The 14,483-nt window shown below is 46.4% G+C and overlaps 10 non-coding genes and 28 pseudogenes across 10 annotated transcripts; all 38 read right to left on the reverse strand.

Moving 5' to 3' along the window:
* Positions 1–133: 133 nt before the first annotated feature.
* LOC136732017 (uncharacterized) lies at positions 134–252 on the reverse strand (annotated as a pseudogene).
* A 213-nt stretch (positions 253–465) lies between these two features.
* On the reverse strand, positions 466–584 carry LOC136731142 (uncharacterized; annotated as a pseudogene).
* A 213-nt stretch (positions 585–797) lies between these two features.
* Positions 798–916, reverse strand: LOC136731837 (uncharacterized; annotated as a pseudogene).
* Positions 917–1,125: 209 nt separating this feature from the next.
* On the reverse strand, positions 1,126–1,244 carry LOC136731667 (5S ribosomal RNA). Its single transcript, XR_010809657.1, has one exon. It is a non-coding gene; the product is annotated as a 5S ribosomal RNA (ribosomal RNA).
* A 216-nt stretch (positions 1,245–1,460) lies between these two features.
* Positions 1,461–1,579, reverse strand: LOC136731101 (uncharacterized; annotated as a pseudogene).
* A 221-nt stretch (positions 1,580–1,800) lies between these two features.
* On the reverse strand, positions 1,801–1,919 carry LOC136731396 (5S ribosomal RNA). Its single transcript, XR_010809542.1, has one exon. It is a non-coding gene; the product is annotated as a 5S ribosomal RNA (ribosomal RNA).
* Positions 1,920–2,138: 219 nt separating this feature from the next.
* LOC136731988 (uncharacterized) lies at positions 2,139–2,257 on the reverse strand (annotated as a pseudogene).
* A 226-nt stretch (positions 2,258–2,483) lies between these two features.
* On the reverse strand, positions 2,484–2,602 carry LOC136731370 (uncharacterized; annotated as a pseudogene).
* A 210-nt stretch (positions 2,603–2,812) lies between these two features.
* Positions 2,813–2,931, reverse strand: LOC136731992 (5S ribosomal RNA). Its single transcript, XR_010809741.1, has one exon. It is a non-coding gene; the product is annotated as a 5S ribosomal RNA (ribosomal RNA).
* Positions 2,932–3,477: 546 nt separating this feature from the next.
* Positions 3,478–3,596, reverse strand: LOC136731307 (uncharacterized; annotated as a pseudogene).
* A 215-nt stretch (positions 3,597–3,811) lies between these two features.
* LOC136732032 (uncharacterized) lies at positions 3,812–3,930 on the reverse strand (annotated as a pseudogene).
* Positions 3,931–4,486: 556 nt separating this feature from the next.
* Positions 4,487–4,605, reverse strand: LOC136731317 (uncharacterized; annotated as a pseudogene).
* A 210-nt stretch (positions 4,606–4,815) lies between these two features.
* LOC136731940 (uncharacterized) lies at positions 4,816–4,934 on the reverse strand (annotated as a pseudogene).
* A 213-nt stretch (positions 4,935–5,147) lies between these two features.
* LOC136731838 (uncharacterized) lies at positions 5,148–5,266 on the reverse strand (annotated as a pseudogene).
* Positions 5,267–5,475: 209 nt separating this feature from the next.
* On the reverse strand, positions 5,476–5,594 carry LOC136731819 (5S ribosomal RNA). The gene has a single exon (XR_010809725.1). It is a non-coding gene; the product is annotated as a 5S ribosomal RNA (ribosomal RNA).
* Positions 5,595–5,811: 217 nt separating this feature from the next.
* Positions 5,812–5,930, reverse strand: LOC136731102 (uncharacterized; annotated as a pseudogene).
* Positions 5,931–6,151: 221 nt separating this feature from the next.
* LOC136731407 (5S ribosomal RNA) lies at positions 6,152–6,270 on the reverse strand. The gene has a single exon (XR_010809543.1). It is a non-coding gene; the product is annotated as a 5S ribosomal RNA (ribosomal RNA).
* Positions 6,271–6,489: 219 nt separating this feature from the next.
* Positions 6,490–6,608, reverse strand: LOC136731989 (uncharacterized; annotated as a pseudogene).
* A 226-nt stretch (positions 6,609–6,834) lies between these two features.
* Positions 6,835–6,953, reverse strand: LOC136731371 (uncharacterized; annotated as a pseudogene).
* Positions 6,954–7,163: 210 nt separating this feature from the next.
* On the reverse strand, positions 7,164–7,282 carry LOC136732004 (5S ribosomal RNA). The gene has a single exon (XR_010809743.1). It is a non-coding gene; the product is annotated as a 5S ribosomal RNA (ribosomal RNA).
* Positions 7,283–7,828: 546 nt separating this feature from the next.
* On the reverse strand, positions 7,829–7,947 carry LOC136731308 (uncharacterized; annotated as a pseudogene).
* Positions 7,948–8,162: 215 nt separating this feature from the next.
* Positions 8,163–8,281, reverse strand: LOC136731905 (uncharacterized; annotated as a pseudogene).
* A 556-nt stretch (positions 8,282–8,837) lies between these two features.
* On the reverse strand, positions 8,838–8,956 carry LOC136731318 (uncharacterized; annotated as a pseudogene).
* A 545-nt stretch (positions 8,957–9,501) lies between these two features.
* On the reverse strand, positions 9,502–9,620 carry LOC136731938 (uncharacterized; annotated as a pseudogene).
* A 208-nt stretch (positions 9,621–9,828) lies between these two features.
* LOC136731797 (uncharacterized) lies at positions 9,829–9,947 on the reverse strand (annotated as a pseudogene).
* Positions 9,948–10,157: 210 nt separating this feature from the next.
* On the reverse strand, positions 10,158–10,276 carry LOC136731761 (uncharacterized; annotated as a pseudogene).
* Positions 10,277–10,499: 223 nt separating this feature from the next.
* On the reverse strand, positions 10,500–10,618 carry LOC136731212 (uncharacterized; annotated as a pseudogene).
* Positions 10,619–10,828: 210 nt separating this feature from the next.
* On the reverse strand, positions 10,829–10,947 carry LOC136731622 (5S ribosomal RNA). Its single transcript, XR_010809614.1, has one exon. It is a non-coding gene; the product is annotated as a 5S ribosomal RNA (ribosomal RNA).
* Positions 10,948–11,162: 215 nt separating this feature from the next.
* On the reverse strand, positions 11,163–11,281 carry LOC136731540 (uncharacterized; annotated as a pseudogene).
* Positions 11,282–11,500: 219 nt separating this feature from the next.
* On the reverse strand, positions 11,501–11,619 carry LOC136731160 (uncharacterized; annotated as a pseudogene).
* Positions 11,620–11,829: 210 nt separating this feature from the next.
* LOC136731683 (5S ribosomal RNA) lies at positions 11,830–11,948 on the reverse strand. The gene has a single exon (XR_010809672.1). It is a non-coding gene; the product is annotated as a 5S ribosomal RNA (ribosomal RNA).
* Positions 11,949–12,163: 215 nt separating this feature from the next.
* On the reverse strand, positions 12,164–12,282 carry LOC136731798 (uncharacterized; annotated as a pseudogene).
* Positions 12,283–12,492: 210 nt separating this feature from the next.
* LOC136731763 (uncharacterized) lies at positions 12,493–12,611 on the reverse strand (annotated as a pseudogene).
* Positions 12,612–12,834: 223 nt separating this feature from the next.
* On the reverse strand, positions 12,835–12,953 carry LOC136731213 (uncharacterized; annotated as a pseudogene).
* Positions 12,954–13,163: 210 nt separating this feature from the next.
* LOC136731633 (5S ribosomal RNA) lies at positions 13,164–13,282 on the reverse strand. Its single transcript, XR_010809625.1, has one exon. It is a non-coding gene; the product is annotated as a 5S ribosomal RNA (ribosomal RNA).
* Positions 13,283–13,497: 215 nt separating this feature from the next.
* On the reverse strand, positions 13,498–13,616 carry LOC136731541 (uncharacterized; annotated as a pseudogene).
* Positions 13,617–13,835: 219 nt separating this feature from the next.
* Positions 13,836–13,954, reverse strand: LOC136731161 (uncharacterized; annotated as a pseudogene).
* A 210-nt stretch (positions 13,955–14,164) lies between these two features.
* Positions 14,165–14,283, reverse strand: LOC136731684 (5S ribosomal RNA). The gene has a single exon (XR_010809673.1). It is a non-coding gene; the product is annotated as a 5S ribosomal RNA (ribosomal RNA).
* Between the last annotated feature and the right edge of the window lie 200 nt (positions 14,284–14,483).

Genomic DNA, 14,483 nt, shown 5'->3' on the forward strand with positions numbered 1-14,483 from the left:
AATGGAGGGAAAAATATCAGTGCAGCAAAGGGTGTTGACAGTAGCTGGGTACGTGTACAATTCTTCAATTATATCTCCTCCAGACAGAAAGAGAGAATTAAGAGCTACGATAAAGTTACCCAGGAGACGTAAAAGCTTGCAGCACCAGGTATTTCCAGGAGGTCTCCCATCCAAGTACTGACCAGGTCCTGCCCCGTTTAGCTTCTGAGATCTTACGAATTCGGGCGCGTTCAGGACGGTGTGGCCGCAAGCCGAGAGGCCTGGCTGCATGATGTCTCTTAAAGGTTGGCGGGTATTGACGGAACTTCCAGCAAAAAAAAAAAAAAAAGAAAAATGGATGGAAAAATATCAGTGCAGCAAAGGGTGTTGACAGTAGCTGGATACGTGTACAATACTTCAATTATATCTCCTCCAGACAGATAGAGAGTATTAAGAGCTATGATAAAGTTACCCAGGAGACGTAAAAGCTAGCAGCACCAGGTATTTCCAGGAGGTCTCACATTCATGTACTGACCAGGTCCTGCCCCGTTTAGCTTCCGAGATCTGACGAGATCGGGCGCGTTCAGGATGGTGTGGCCGCAAGCCGAGATGTCTGGCTGCATGATGTCTCTTAAAGGTTGGCGGGTATTGACAGAACTTCCAGCAAAAAAAAAAAAAAAAGAAAAATGGAGGGAAAAATATCAGTGCAGCAATGGGTGTTGAAAGTAGCCGAGAACGTGTACAATACTTCAATTATATCTCCTCCAGACAGATAGAGAGTATTAAGAGCTACGATGAAGTTACCCAGGAGACGTAAAAGCTTGCAGCACCAGGTATTTCCAGGAGGTCTCACATTCAAGTACTGACCAGGTCCTGCCCCGTTTAGCTTCCGAGATCTGACGAGATCGGGCGCGTTCAGGACGGTGTGGCCGCAAGCCGAGATGTCTGGCTACATGATGTCTCTTAAAGGCTGGCGGGTATTGACGGAACTGCCAGCAAAAAAAAAAAGAAAAATAGAGGGAAATATACCAGTGCAGCAAAGGGTGTTGAAAGTAGCCGGGTACGTGTACAATTCTTCAATTATATCTCCTGGAGACAGAAAGAGAGTATTAAGAGCTACGATGAAGTTACCCAGGAGACGTAAAAAGCTTGCAGCACCTGGTATTTCTAGGAGGTCTCCCATCCAAGTACTGACCAGGCCCTGCCCCGTTTAGCTTCCGAGATCTGACGAGATCGGCCGCATTCAGGACGGTGTGGCCGCAAGCCAAGAGGCCTCGCTGCATGATGTCTCTTAAAGGTTGGCGGGTATTGACGGAACTTCCAGCAAAAAAAAAAAAAAAAAAAGAAAAATGAATGGAAAAATATCAGTGCAGCAAATGGTGTTGACAGTAGCTGGGTGCGTGTACAATACTTCAATTATATCTCCTCCAGACAGATAGAGAGTATTAAGAGCTACGATAAAGTTACCCAGGAGACGTAAAAGCTTGCAGCACCAGGTATTTCCAGGAGGTATCACATTCATGTACTGACCAGGTCCTGCCCCGTTTAGCTTCCGAGATCTGACGAGATCGGGCGCGTTCAGGATGGTGTGGCCGCAAGCCGAGATGCCTGGCTGCATGATGTCTCTTAAAGGCTGGCGGGTATTGACGGAATTTCCAGCAAAAAAAAAAAAAAAAAAAAATAGAAAAATGGAGGGAAAAATATCAGTACAGGAAAGGGTGTTGAAAGTAGCCGGGTACGTGTACAATTCTTCAATTATATCTCCTGGAGACAGAAAGAGAGTATTAAGAGCTACGATGAAGTTACCCAGGAGACGTAAAAAGCTTGCAGCACCTGGTATTTCTAGGAGGTCTCCCATCCAAGTACTGACCAGGCCCTGCCCCGTTTAGCTTCCGAGATCTGACGAGATCGGGCGCATTCAGGACGGTGTGGCCACAAGCCGAAAGGCCTGGCTGCATGATGTCTCTTAAAGGTTGGCGGGTATTGACGGAACTTCCAGCAAAAAAAAAAAAAAAAAAATAGAAAAATGGAGGGAAAAATATCAGTGCAGGAAAGGGTGTTGAAAGTAGCCGGGTACGTGTACAATTCTTCAATTATATCTCCTGCAGACTGAAAGAGAGTATTAAGAGCTACGATAAAGTTACCCAGGAGACGTAAAAAGCTTGCAGCACCTGGTATTTCTAGGAGGTCAGCCATCCAAGTACTGACCAGGCCCTGCCCCGTTTAGCTTCCGAGATATGATGAGATCAGGCGCGTTCAGGACGGTGTGGCCGCAAGCCGAGAGGCCTGGCTGCATGATGTCTCTTAAAGGTTGGCGGGTATTGACGGAACTTCAAGCAAAAAAAAAAAAAAAAAAAAAAAAAAAAAGAAAAATGGATGGAAAAATATCAGTGCAGCAAAGGATGTTGACAGTAGCTGGATACGTGTACAATACTTCAATTATATCTCCTCCAGACAGATAGAGAGTATTAAGAGCTACGATAAAGTTACCCAGGAGACGTAAAAGCTTGCAGCACCAGGTATTTCCAGGAGGTCTCACATTCATGTACTGACCAGGTCCTGCCCCGTTCAGCTTCCGAGATCTGACGAGATTGGGCGCGTTCAGGATGGTGTGGCCGCAAGCCAAGATGCCTGGCTGCATGATGTCTCTTAAAGGCTGGCGGGTATTGACGGAACTGCCAGCAAAAAAAAAAACGAAAAATAGAGGGAAATATACCAGTGCAGCAAAGGGTGTTGAAAGTAGCCTAGTACGTGTACAATTCTTCAATTATATCTCCTGGAGACAGATAGAGAGTATTAAGAGCTACGATGAAGTTACCCAGGAGACGTAAAATGCTTGCAGCACCTGGTATTTCTAGGAGGTCTCCCATCCAAGTACTGACCAGGCCCTGCCCCGTTTAGCTTCCGAGATCTGACGAGATCGGGCGCATTCAGGACGGTGTGGCCGCAAGCCGAGAGGCCTGGCTGCATGATGTCTCTTAAAGGTTGGCGGGTATTGACGGAACTTCCAGCAAAAAAAAAAAAAAAAAAGAAAAATGGATGGAAAAATATCAGTGCAGCAAAGGGTGTTGACAGTAGCTGGGTACGTGTACAATACTTCAATTATATCTCCTCCAGACAGATAGAGAGTATTAAGAGCTACGATAAAGTTACCCAGGAGACGTAAAAGCTTGCAGCAACAGGTATTTCCAGGAGGTCTCACATTCATGTACCGACCAGGTCCTGCCCCGTTTAGCTTCCAAGATCTGACGAGATCGGGCGAGTTCAGGATGTCGTGGCCGCAAGCCGAGACGCCTGGCTGCATGATGTCTCTTAAAGGCTGGCGGGTATTGACGGAATTTCCAGCAAAAAAAAAAAATAGAAAAATGGAGGGAAAAATATCAGTGCAGGAAAGGGTGTTGAAAGTAGCCGGGTACGTGTACAATTCTTCAATTATATCTCCTGGAGACAGAAAGAGAGTATTAAGAGCTACGATGAAGTTACCCAGGAGACGTAAAAAGCTTGCAGCACCTGGTATTTCTAGGAGGTCAGCCATCCAAGTACTGACCAGGCCCTGCCCCGTTTAGCTTCCGAGATCTGACGAGATCTTGCGTCTTCAGGACGGTGTGGCCTCAAGCCAAGAGGCCTGGCTGCATGATGTCTCTTAAAGGCTGGAGGGTATTGATGGAACTTCCAGCAAAAAACAAAAGAAAAAAGAAAAATGGAGGGAAAAATATCAGTGCAGCAAAGCGTGTTGAAGGTAGCCGGGTACGTGTACAATTCTTCAATTATATCTCCTCCAGACAGATAGAGAGTATTAAGAGCTACGATAAAGTTACCCAGGAGACGTAAAAGCTTGCAGCACCAGGTATTACCAGGAGGTCTCACATTCAAGTACTGACCAGGTCCTGCCCCGTTTAGCTTCCGAGATCTGTCGAGATCGGGCGCGTTCAGGACGGTGTGGCCGCAAGCCGAGATGTCTGGCTGCATGATGTCTCTTAAAGGCTGGCGGGTATTGACGGAACTTCCAGCAAAAAATAAAAAATAAATAAATAGAAAAATGGAGGGAAAAATATCAGTGCAGGACAGGGTTTTGAAAGTAGCCGGGTACGTGTACAATTCTTCAATTATATATTCTCCAGACAGAAAGAGAGTATTAAGAGCTACGATGAAGTTTCCCAGGAGACGTAAAAAGTTGGCAGCACCTGGTATTTCCAGAAGATCTCCCATACAAGTACTGACCAGGTCCTGCCCCGTTTAGTTTCCGAGATCTTCCGAGATCGGGCTCGTTCAGGACTGTGTGTCCGCAAGCCGAGAGGCCTGGTTGCATGATGTCTCTTAAAGGCTGGCGGATATTGACGGAACTTCCAGAAAAAATAATAAAGAAAAAGAAAAATGGAGGGAAAAATATCAGTGCAGCAATGGGTGTTGAAAGTAGCCGGGTACGTGTACAATACTTCAATTATATCTCCTCCAGACTGAATGAGAGTATTAAGAGCTACGCTGAAGTTACCCAGGAGATGTAAAAAGCTTGCAGCACCTGGTATTTCCAGGAGGTCACCCATCCAATTACTGACCAGGCCCTGCCCAGTTTTTCTTCCGAGATCTGACGAGATCTTGCGTCTTCAGGACGGTGTGGCCTCAAGCCAAGAGGCCTGGCTGCATGATGTCTCTTAAAGGCTGGCGGGTATCAACGGAACTGCCAGCAAAAAAAAAAAAGAAAAATAGAGGGAAAAATACCAGTGCAGCAAAGGGTTTTGAAAGTAGCCGGGTACGTGTACAATTCTTCAATTATATATTCTCCAGACAGAAAGAGAGTATTAAGAGCTACGATGAAGTTTCCCAGGAGACGTAAAAAGTTGGCAGCACCTGGTATTTCCAGAAGATCTCCCATCCAAGTACTGACCAGGTCCTGCCCCGTTTAGCTTCCGAGATCTGACGAGATCGGGCGCGTTCAGGATGGTGTGGCCGCAAGCCGAGATGTCTGGCTGCATGATGTCTCTTAAAGGTTGGCGGGTATTGACAGAACTTCCAGCAAAAAAAAAAAAAAAAGAAAAATGGAGGGAAAAATATCAGTGCAGCAATGGGTGTTGAAAGTAGCCGAGAACGTGTACAATACTTCAATTATATCTCCTCCAGACAGATAGAGAGTATTAAGAGCTACGATAAAGTTACCCAGGAGACGTAAAAGCTTGCAGCACCAGGTATTTCCAGGAGGTCTCACATTCAAGTACTGACCAGGTCCTGCCCCGTTTAGCTTCCGAGATCTGACGAGATCGGGCGCGTTCAGGACGGTGTGGCCGCAAGCCGAGATGTCTGGCTACATGATGTCTCTTAAAGGCTGGCGGGTATTGACGGAACTGCCAGCAAAAAAAAAAAGAAAAATAGAGGGAAATATACCAGTGCAGCAAAGGGTGTTGAAAGTAGCCGGGTACGTGTACAATTCTTCAATTATATCTCCTGGAGACAGAAAGAGAGTATTAAGAGCTACGATGAAGTTACCCAGGAGACGTAAAAAGCTTGCAGCACCTGGTATTTCTAGGAGGTCTCCCATCCAAGTACTGACCAGGCCCTGCCCCGTTTAGCTTCCGAGATCTGACGAGATCGGGCGCATTCAGGACGGTGTGGCCGCAAGCCAAGAGGCCTCGCTGCATGATGTCTCTTAAAGGTTGGCGGGTATTGACGGAACTTCCAGCAAAAAAAAAAAAAAAAAAAAGAAAAATGAATGGAAAAATATCAGTGCAGCAAATGGTGTTGACAGTAGCTGGGTGCGTGTACAATACTTCAATTATATCTCCTCCAGACAGATAGAGAGTATTAAGAGCTACGATAAAGTTACCCAGGAGACGTAAAAGCTTGCAGCACCAGGTATTTCCAGGAGGTATCACATTCATGTACTGACCAGGTCCTGCCCCGTTTAGCTTCCGAGATCTGACGAGATCGGGCGCGTTCAGGATGGTGTGGCCGCAAGCCGAGATGCCTGGCTGCATGATGTCTCTTAAAGGCTGGCGGGTATTGACGGAATTTCCAGCAAAAAAAAAAAAAAAAAAAAATAGAAAAATGGAGGGAAAAATATCAGTACAGGAAAGGGTGTTGAAAGTAGCCGGGTACGTGTACAATTCTTCAATTATATCTCCTGGAGACAGAAAGAGAGTATTAAGAGCTACGATGAAGTTACCCAGGAGACGTAAAAAGCTTGCAGCACCTGGTATTTCTAGGAGGTCTCCCATCCAAGTACTGACCAGGCCCTGCCCCGTTTAGCTTCCGAGATCTGACGAGATCGGGCGCATTCAGGACGGTGTGGCCACAAGCCGAAAGGCCTGGCTGCATGATGTCTCTTAAAGGTTGGCGGGTATTGACGGAACTTCCAGCAAAAAAAAAAAAAAAAAAATAGAAAAATGGAGGGAAAAATATCAGTGCAGGAAAGGGTGTTGAAAGTAGCCGGGTACGTGTACAATTCTTCAATTATATCTCCTGCAGACTGAAAGAGAGTATTAAGAGCTACGATAAAGTTACCCAGGAGACGTAAAAAGCTTGCAGCACCTGGTATTTCTAGGAGGTCAGCCATCCAAGTACTGACCAGGCCCTGCCCCGTTTAGCTTCCGAGATATGATGAGATCAGGCGCGTTCAGGACGGTGTGGCCGCAAGCCGAGAGGCCTGGCTGCATGATGTCTCTTAAAGGTTGGCGGGTATTGACGGAACTTCAAGCAAAAAAAAAAAAAAAAAAAAAAAAAAAAAGAAAAATGGATGGAAAAATATCAGTGCAGCAAAGGATGTTGACAGTAGCTGGATACGTGTACAATACTTCAATTATATCTCCTCCAGACAGATAGAGAGTATTAAGAGCTACGATAAAGTTACCCAGGAGACGTAAAAGCTTGCAGCACCAGGTATTTCCAGGAGGTCTCACATTCATGTACTGACCAGGTCCTGCCCCGTTCAGCTTCCGAGATCTGACGAGATTGGGCGCGTTCAGGATGGTGTGGCCGCAAGCCAAGATGCCTGGCTGCATGATGTCTCTTAAAGGCTGGCGGGTATTGACGGAACTGCCAGCAAAAAAAAAAACGAAAAATAGAGGGAAATATACCAGTGCAGCAAAGGGTGTTGAAAGTAGCCTAGTACGTGTACAATTCTTCAATTATATCTCCTGGAGACAGATAGAGAGTATTAAGAGCTACGATGAAGTTACCCAGGAGACGTAAAATGCTTGCAGCACCTGGTATTTCTAGGAGGTCTCCCATCCAAGTACTGACCAGGCCCTGCCCCGTTTAGCTTCCGAGATCTGACGAGATCGGGCGCATTCAGGACGGTGTGGCCGCAAGCCGAGAGGCCTGGCTGCATGATGTCTCTTAAAGGTTGGCGGGTATTGACGGAACTTCCAGCAAAAAAAAAAAAAAAAAAGAAAAATGGATGGAAAAATATCAGTGCAGCAAAGGGTGTTGACAGTAGCTGGGTACGTGTACAATACTTCAATTATATCTCCTCCAGACAGATAGAGAGTATTAAGAGCTACGATAAAGTTACCCAGGAGACGTAAAAGCTTGCAGCAACAGGTATTTCCAGGAGGTCTCACATTCATATACCGACCAGGTCCTGCCCCGTTTAGCTTCCAAGATCTGACGAGATCGGGCGAGTTCAGGATGTCGTGGCCGCAAGCCGAGACGCCTGGCTGCATGATGTCTCTTAAAGGCTGGCGGGTATTGACGGAATTTCCAGCAAAAAAAAAAAATAGAAAAATGGAGGGAAAAATATCAGTGCAGGAAAGGGTGTTGAAAGTAGCCGGGTACGTGTACAATTCTTCAATTATATCTCCTGGAGACAGAAAGAGAGTATTAAGAGCTACGATGAAGTTACCCAGGAGACGTAAAAAGCTTGCAGCACCTGGTATTTCTAGGAGGTCAGCCATCCAAGTACTGACCAGGCCCTGCCCCGTTTAGCTTCCGAGATCTGACGAGATCTTGCGTCTTCAGGACGGTGTGGCCTCAAGCCAAGAGGCCTGGCTGCATGATGTCTCTTAAAGGCTGGAGGGTATTGATGGAACTTCCAGCAAAAAACAAAAGAAAAAAGAAAAATGGAGGGAAAAATATCAGTGCAGCAAAGCGTGTTGAAGGTAGCCGGGTACGTGTACAATTCTTCAATTATATCTCCTCCAGACAGATAGAGAGTATTAAGAGCTACGATAAAGTTACCCAGGAGACGTAAAAGCTTGCAGCACCAGGTATTACCAGGAGGTCTCACATTCAAGTACTGACCAGGTCCTGCCCCGTTTAGCTTCCGAGATCTGACGAGATCGGGCGCGTTCAGGACGGTGTGGCCGCAAGCCGAGATGTCTGGCTGCATGATGTCTCTTAAAGGCTGGCGGGTATTGACGGAACTTCCAGCAAAAAATAAAAAATAAATAAATAGAAAAATGGAGGGAAAAATATCAGTGCAGGACAGGGTTTTGAAAGTAGCCGGGTACGTGTACAATTCTTCAATTATATATTCTCCAGACAGAAAGAGAGTATTAAGAGCTACGATGAAGTTTCCCAGGAGACGTAAAAAGTTGGCAGCACCTGGTATTTCCAGAAGATCTCCCATACAAGTACTGACCAGGTCCTGCCCCGTTTAGTTTCCGAGATCTTCCGAGATCGGGCTCGTTCAGGACTGTGTGTCCGCAAGCCGAGAGGCCTGGTTGCATGATGTCTCTTAAAGGCTGGCGGATATTGACGGAACTTCCAGAAAAAATAATAAAGAAAAAGAAAAATGGAGGGAAAAATATCAGTGCAGCAATGGGTGTTGAAAGTAGCCGGGTACGTGTACAATACTTCAATTATATCTCCTCCAGACTGAATGAGAGTATTAAGAGCTACGCTGAAGTTACCCAGGAGATGTAAAAAGCTTGCAGCACCTGGTATTTCCAGGAGGTCACCCATCCAATTACTGACCAGGCCCTGCCCAGTTTTTCTTCCGAGATCTGACGAGATCTTGCGTCTTCAGGACGGTGTGGCCTCAAGCCAAGAGGCCTGGCTGCATGATGTCTCTTAAAGGCTGGCGGGTATCAACGGAACTGCCAGCAAAAAAAAAAAAGAAAAATAGAGGGAAAAATACCAGTGCAGCAAAGGGTTTTGAAAGTAGCCGGGTACGTGTACAATTCTTCAATTATATATTCTCCAGACAGAAAGAGAGTATTAAGAGCTACGATGAAGTTTCCCAGGAGACGTAAAAAGTTGGCAGCACCTGGTATTTCCAGAAGATCTCCCATCCAAGTACTGACCAGGTCCTGCCCCGTTTAGTTTCCGAGATCTTCCGAGATCGGGTTTGTTCAGGACTGTGTGTCCGCAAGCCGAGAGGCCAGGTTGCATGATGTCTCTTAAAGGCTGGCGGATATTGACGGAACTTCCAGAAAAAATAATAAAGAAAAAGAAAAATGGAGGGAAAAATATCAGTGCAGCAATGGGTGTTGAAAGTAGCCGGGTACGTGTACAATACTTCAATTATATCTCCTCCAGACAGAAAGAGAGTATTAAGAGCTACGATAAACTTACCCAGCAGACGTAAAAAGCTTGCAGCACCTGGTATTTCCAGGAGGTCTCCCATCCAAGTACTGACCAGGCCCTGCCCCACTCAGTTTCCGAGATCTTACGAGATCGGGCGCGTTCAGGACGGTGTGGCCGCAAGCCGAGATGCCTGGCTGCATGATGTCTCTTAAAGGCTGGCGGGTATTGACGGAACTGCCAGCAAAAAAAAAAAGAGAAATGGAGGGAGAAATACCAGTGCAGCAAAGGGTGTTGAAAGTAGCCGGGTACGTGTACAATACTTGAATTATATCTCCTCCAGACAGAAAGAGAGTATTAAGAGCTACGATGAAGTTACCCAGGAGACGTAAAAGCTTGCAGCACCAGGTATTTCCAGGAGGTCTCACATTCAAGTACTGACCAGGTCCTGCCCCGTTTAGCTTCCGAGATCTGACGAGATCGGGCGCGTTCAGGATGGTGTGGCCGCAAGCCGAGACGCCTGGCTGCATGATGTCTCTTAAAGGCTGGCGGGTATTGACGGAACTGCCAGCAAAAATAAAAAAAAAAAATAGAGGGAAAAATACCAGTGCAGCAAAGGCTGATGAAAGTAGCCGGGTACGTGTAGAATTTCTCAATTATAACACCTCCAGACAGATAGAGAGTATTAAGAGCTACGATGAAGTTTCCCAGGAGACGTAAAAAGCTTGCAGCACCAGGTATTTCCTGGAGGTCTCCCATCCAAGTACTGATCAGGCCCTGCCCCGTTTAGCTTCCGAGATCTAACGAGATCAGGCACGTTCAGGACGGTGTGGCCGCAAGCCGAGAGGCCTGGCTGCATGATGTCTCTTAAAGGTTGGCGGGTATTGACGGAACTTCCAGCAAAAAAAAAAAAAAAAAAAAAAAAAAGAAAAATGGATGGAAAAATATCAGTGCAGCAAAGGATGTTGACAGTAGCTGGGTACGTGTACAATACTTCAATTATATCTCCTCCAGACAGATAGAGAGTATTAAGAGCTACGATAAAGTTACCCAGGAGACGTAAAAGCTTGCAGCACCAGGTATTTCCAGGAGGTCTCACATTCATGTACTGACCAGGTCCTGCCCCGTTCAGCTTCCGAGATCTGACGAGATCGGGCGCGTTCAGGATGGTGTGGCCGCAAGCCGAGATGCCTGGCTGCATGATGTCTCTTAAAGGCTGGCGGGTATTGACGGAACTGCCAGCAAAAAAAAAAACGAAAAATAGAGGGAAATATACCAGTGCAGCAAAGGGTGTTGAAAGTAGCCTAGTACGTGTACAATTCTTCAATTATATCTCCTGGAGACAGATAGAGAGTATTAAGAGCTACGATGAAGTTACCCAGGAGACGTAAAAGGCTTGCAGCACCTGGTATTTCTAGGAGGTCTCCCATCCAAGTACTGACCAGGCCCTGCCCCGTTTAGCTTCCGAGATCTGACGAGATCGGGCGCATTCAGGACGGTGTGGCCGCAAGCCGAGATGCCTGGCTGCATGATGTCTCTTAAAGGTTGGCGGGTATTGACGGAACTTCCAGCAAAAAAAAAAAAAAAAAAAAAAAATGGATGGAAAAATATCAGTGCAGCAAAGGGTGTTGACAGTAGCTGGGTACGTGTACAATACTTCAATTATATCTCCTCCAGACAGATAGAGAGTATTAAGAGCTACGATAAAGTTACCCAGGAGACGTAAAAGCTTGCAGCACCAGGTATTTCCAGGAGGTCTCACATTCATGTACCGACCAGGTCCTGCCCCGTTTAGCTTCCAAGATCTGACGAGATCGGGCGAGTTCAGGATGTCGTGGCCGCAAGCCGAGACGCCTGGCTGCATGATGTCTCTTAAAGGCTGGCGGGTATTGACGGAATTTCCAGCAAAAAAAAAAAAAAAAAAATAGAAAAATGGAGGGAAAAATATCAGTGCAGGAAAGGGTGTTGAAAGTAGCCGGGTACGTGTACAATTCTTCAATTATATCTCCTGGAGACAGAAAGAGAGTATTAAGAGCTACGATGAAGTTACCCAGGAGACGTAAAAAGCTTGCAGCACCTGGTATTTCTAGGAGGTCTCCCATCCAAGTACTGATCAGGCCCTGCCCCGTTCAGCTTCCGAGATCTAACGAGATCAGGCGCGTTCAGGACAATGTGGCCGCAAGCCGAGATGCCTGGCTGCATGATGTCTCTTAAAGGCTGGCGGGTATTGACGGAACTGCCAGCAAAAAAAAAAACGAAAAATAGAGGGAAATATACCAGTGCAGCAAAGGGTGTTGAAAGTAGCCTAGTACGTGTACAATTCTTCAATTATATCTCCTGGAGACAGATAGAGAGTATTAAGAGCTACGATGAAGTTACCCAGGAGACGTAAAAGGCTTGCAGCACCTGGTATTTCTAGGAGGTCTCCCATCCAAGTACTGACCAGGCCCTGCCCCGTTTAGCTTCCGTGATCTGACGAGATCGGGCGCATTCAGGACGGTGTGGCCGCAAGCCGAGAGGCCTGGCTGCATGATGTCTCTTAAAGGTTGGCGGGTATTGACGGAACTTCCAGCAAAAAAAAAAAAAAAAAAGAAAAATGGATGGAAAAATATCAGTGCAGCAAAGGGTGTTGACAGTAGCTGGGTACGTGTACAATACTTCAATTATATCTCCTCCAGACAGATAGAGAGTATTAAGAGCTACGATAAAGTTACCCAGGAGACGTAAAAGCTTGCAGCACCAGGTATTTCCAGGAGGTCTCACATTCAAGTACTGACCAGGTCCTGCCCCGTTTAGCTTCCGAGATCTGACGAGATCGGGCGCGTTCAGGATGGTGTGGCCGCAAGCCGAGACGCCTGGCTGCATGATGTCTCTTAAAGGCTGGCGGGTATTGACGGAACTGCCAGCAAAAATAAAAAAAAAAAATAGAGGGAAAAATACCAGTGCAGCAAAGGCTGATGAAAGTAGCCGGGTACGTGTAGAATTTCTCAATTATAACACCTCCAGACAGATAGAGAGTATTAAGAGCTACGATGAAGTTTCCCAGGAGACGTAAAAAGCTTGCAGCACCAGGTATTTCCTGGAGGTCTCCCATCCAAGTACTGATCAGGCCCTGCCCCGTTTAGCTTCCGAGATCTAACGAGATCAGGCACGTTCAGGACGGTGTGGCCGCAAGCCGAGAGGCCTGGCTGCATGATGTCTCTTAAAGGTTGGCGGGTATTGACGGAACTTCCAGCAAAAAAAAAAAAAAAAAAAAAAAAAAGAAAAATGGATGGAAAAATATCAGTGCAGCAAAGGATGTTGACAGTAGCTGGGTACGTGTACAATACTTCAATTATATCTCCTCCAGACAGATAGAGAGTATTAAGAGCTACGATAAAGTTACCCAGGAGACGTAAAAGCTTGCAGCACCAGGTATTTCCAGGAGGTCTCACATTCATGTACTGACCAGGTCCTGCCCCGTTCAGCTTCCGAGATCTGACGAGATCGGGCGCGTTCAGGATGGTGTGGCCGCAAGCCGAGATGCCTGGCTGCATGATGTCTCTTAAAGGCTGGCGGGTATTGACGGAACTGCCAGCAAAAAAAAAAACGAAAAATAGAGGGAAATATACCAGTGCAGCAAAGGGTGTTGAAAGTAGCCTAGTACGTGTACAATTCTTCAATTATATCTCCTGGAGACAGATAGAGAGTATTAAGAGCTACGATGAAGTTACCCAGGAGACGTAAAAGGCTTGCAGCACCTGGTATTTCTAGGAGGTCTCCCATCCAAGTACTGACCAGGCCCTGCCCCGTTTAGCTTCCGAGATCTGACGAGATCGGGCGCATTCAGGACGGTGTGGCCGCAAGCCGAGATGCCTGGCTGCATGATGTCTCTTAAAGGTTGGCGGGTATTGACGGAACTTCCAGCAAAAAAAAAAAAAAAAAAAAAAAATGGATGGAAAAATATCAGTGCAGCAAAGGGTGTTGACAGTAGCTGGGTACGTGTACAATACTTCAATTATATCTCCTCCAGACAGATAGAGAGTATTAAGAGCTACGATAAAGTTACCCAGGAGACGTAAAAGCTTGCAGCACCAGGTATTTCCAGGAGGTCTCACATTCATGTACCGACCAGGTCCTGCCCCGTTTAGCTTCCAAGATCTGACGAGATCGGGCGAGTTCAGGATGTCGTGGCCGCAAGCCGAGACGCCTGGCTGCATGATGTCTCTTAAAGGCTGGCGGGTATTGACGGAATTTCCAGCAAAAAAAAAAAAAAAAAAATAGAAAAATGGAGGGAAAAATATCAGTGCAGGAAAGGGTGTTGAAAGTAGCCGGGTACGTGTACAATTCTTCAATTATATCTCCTGGAGACAGAAAGAGAGTATTAAGAGCTACGATGAAGTTACCCAGGAGACGTAAAAAGCTTGCAGCACCTGGTATTTCTAGGAGGTCTCCCATCCAAGTACTGATCAGGCCCTGCCCCGTTCAGCTTCCGAGATCTAACGAGATCAGGCGCGTTCAGGACAATGTGGCCGCAAGCCGAGATGCCTGGCTGCATGATGTCTCTTAAAGGCTGGCGGGTATTGACGGAACTGCCAGCAAAAAAAAAAACGAAAAATAGAGGGAAATATACCAGTGCAGCAAAGGGTGTTGAAAGTAGCCTAGTACGTGTACAATTCTTCAATTATATCTCCTGGAGACAGATAGAGAGTATTAAGAGCTACGATGAAGTTACCCAGGAGACGTAAAAGGCTTGCAGCACCTGGTATTTCTAGGAGGTCTCCCATCCAAGTACTGACCAGGCCCTGCCCCGTTTAGCTTCCGTGATCTGACGAGATCGGGCGCATTCAGGACGGTGTGGCCGCAAGCCGAGAGGCCTGGCTGCATGATGTCTCTTAAAGGTTGGCGGGTATTGACGGAACTTCCAGCAAAAAAAAAAAAAAAAAAGAAAAATGGATGGAAAAATATCAGTGCAGCAAAGGGTGTTGACAGTAGCTGGGTACGTGTACAATACTTCAATTATATCTCCTCCAGACAGATAGAGAGTATTAAGAGCTACGATAAAGTTA

This window comes from Amia ocellicauda, unplaced genomic scaffold (genome assembly GCF_036373705.1).
Source record: "Amia ocellicauda isolate fAmiCal2 unplaced genomic scaffold, fAmiCal2.hap1 HAP1_SCAFFOLD_33, whole genome shotgun sequence".
In the NCBI taxonomy this organism is placed as follows: Eukaryota; Metazoa; Chordata; class Actinopteri; order Amiiformes; family Amiidae; genus Amia; species Amia ocellicauda.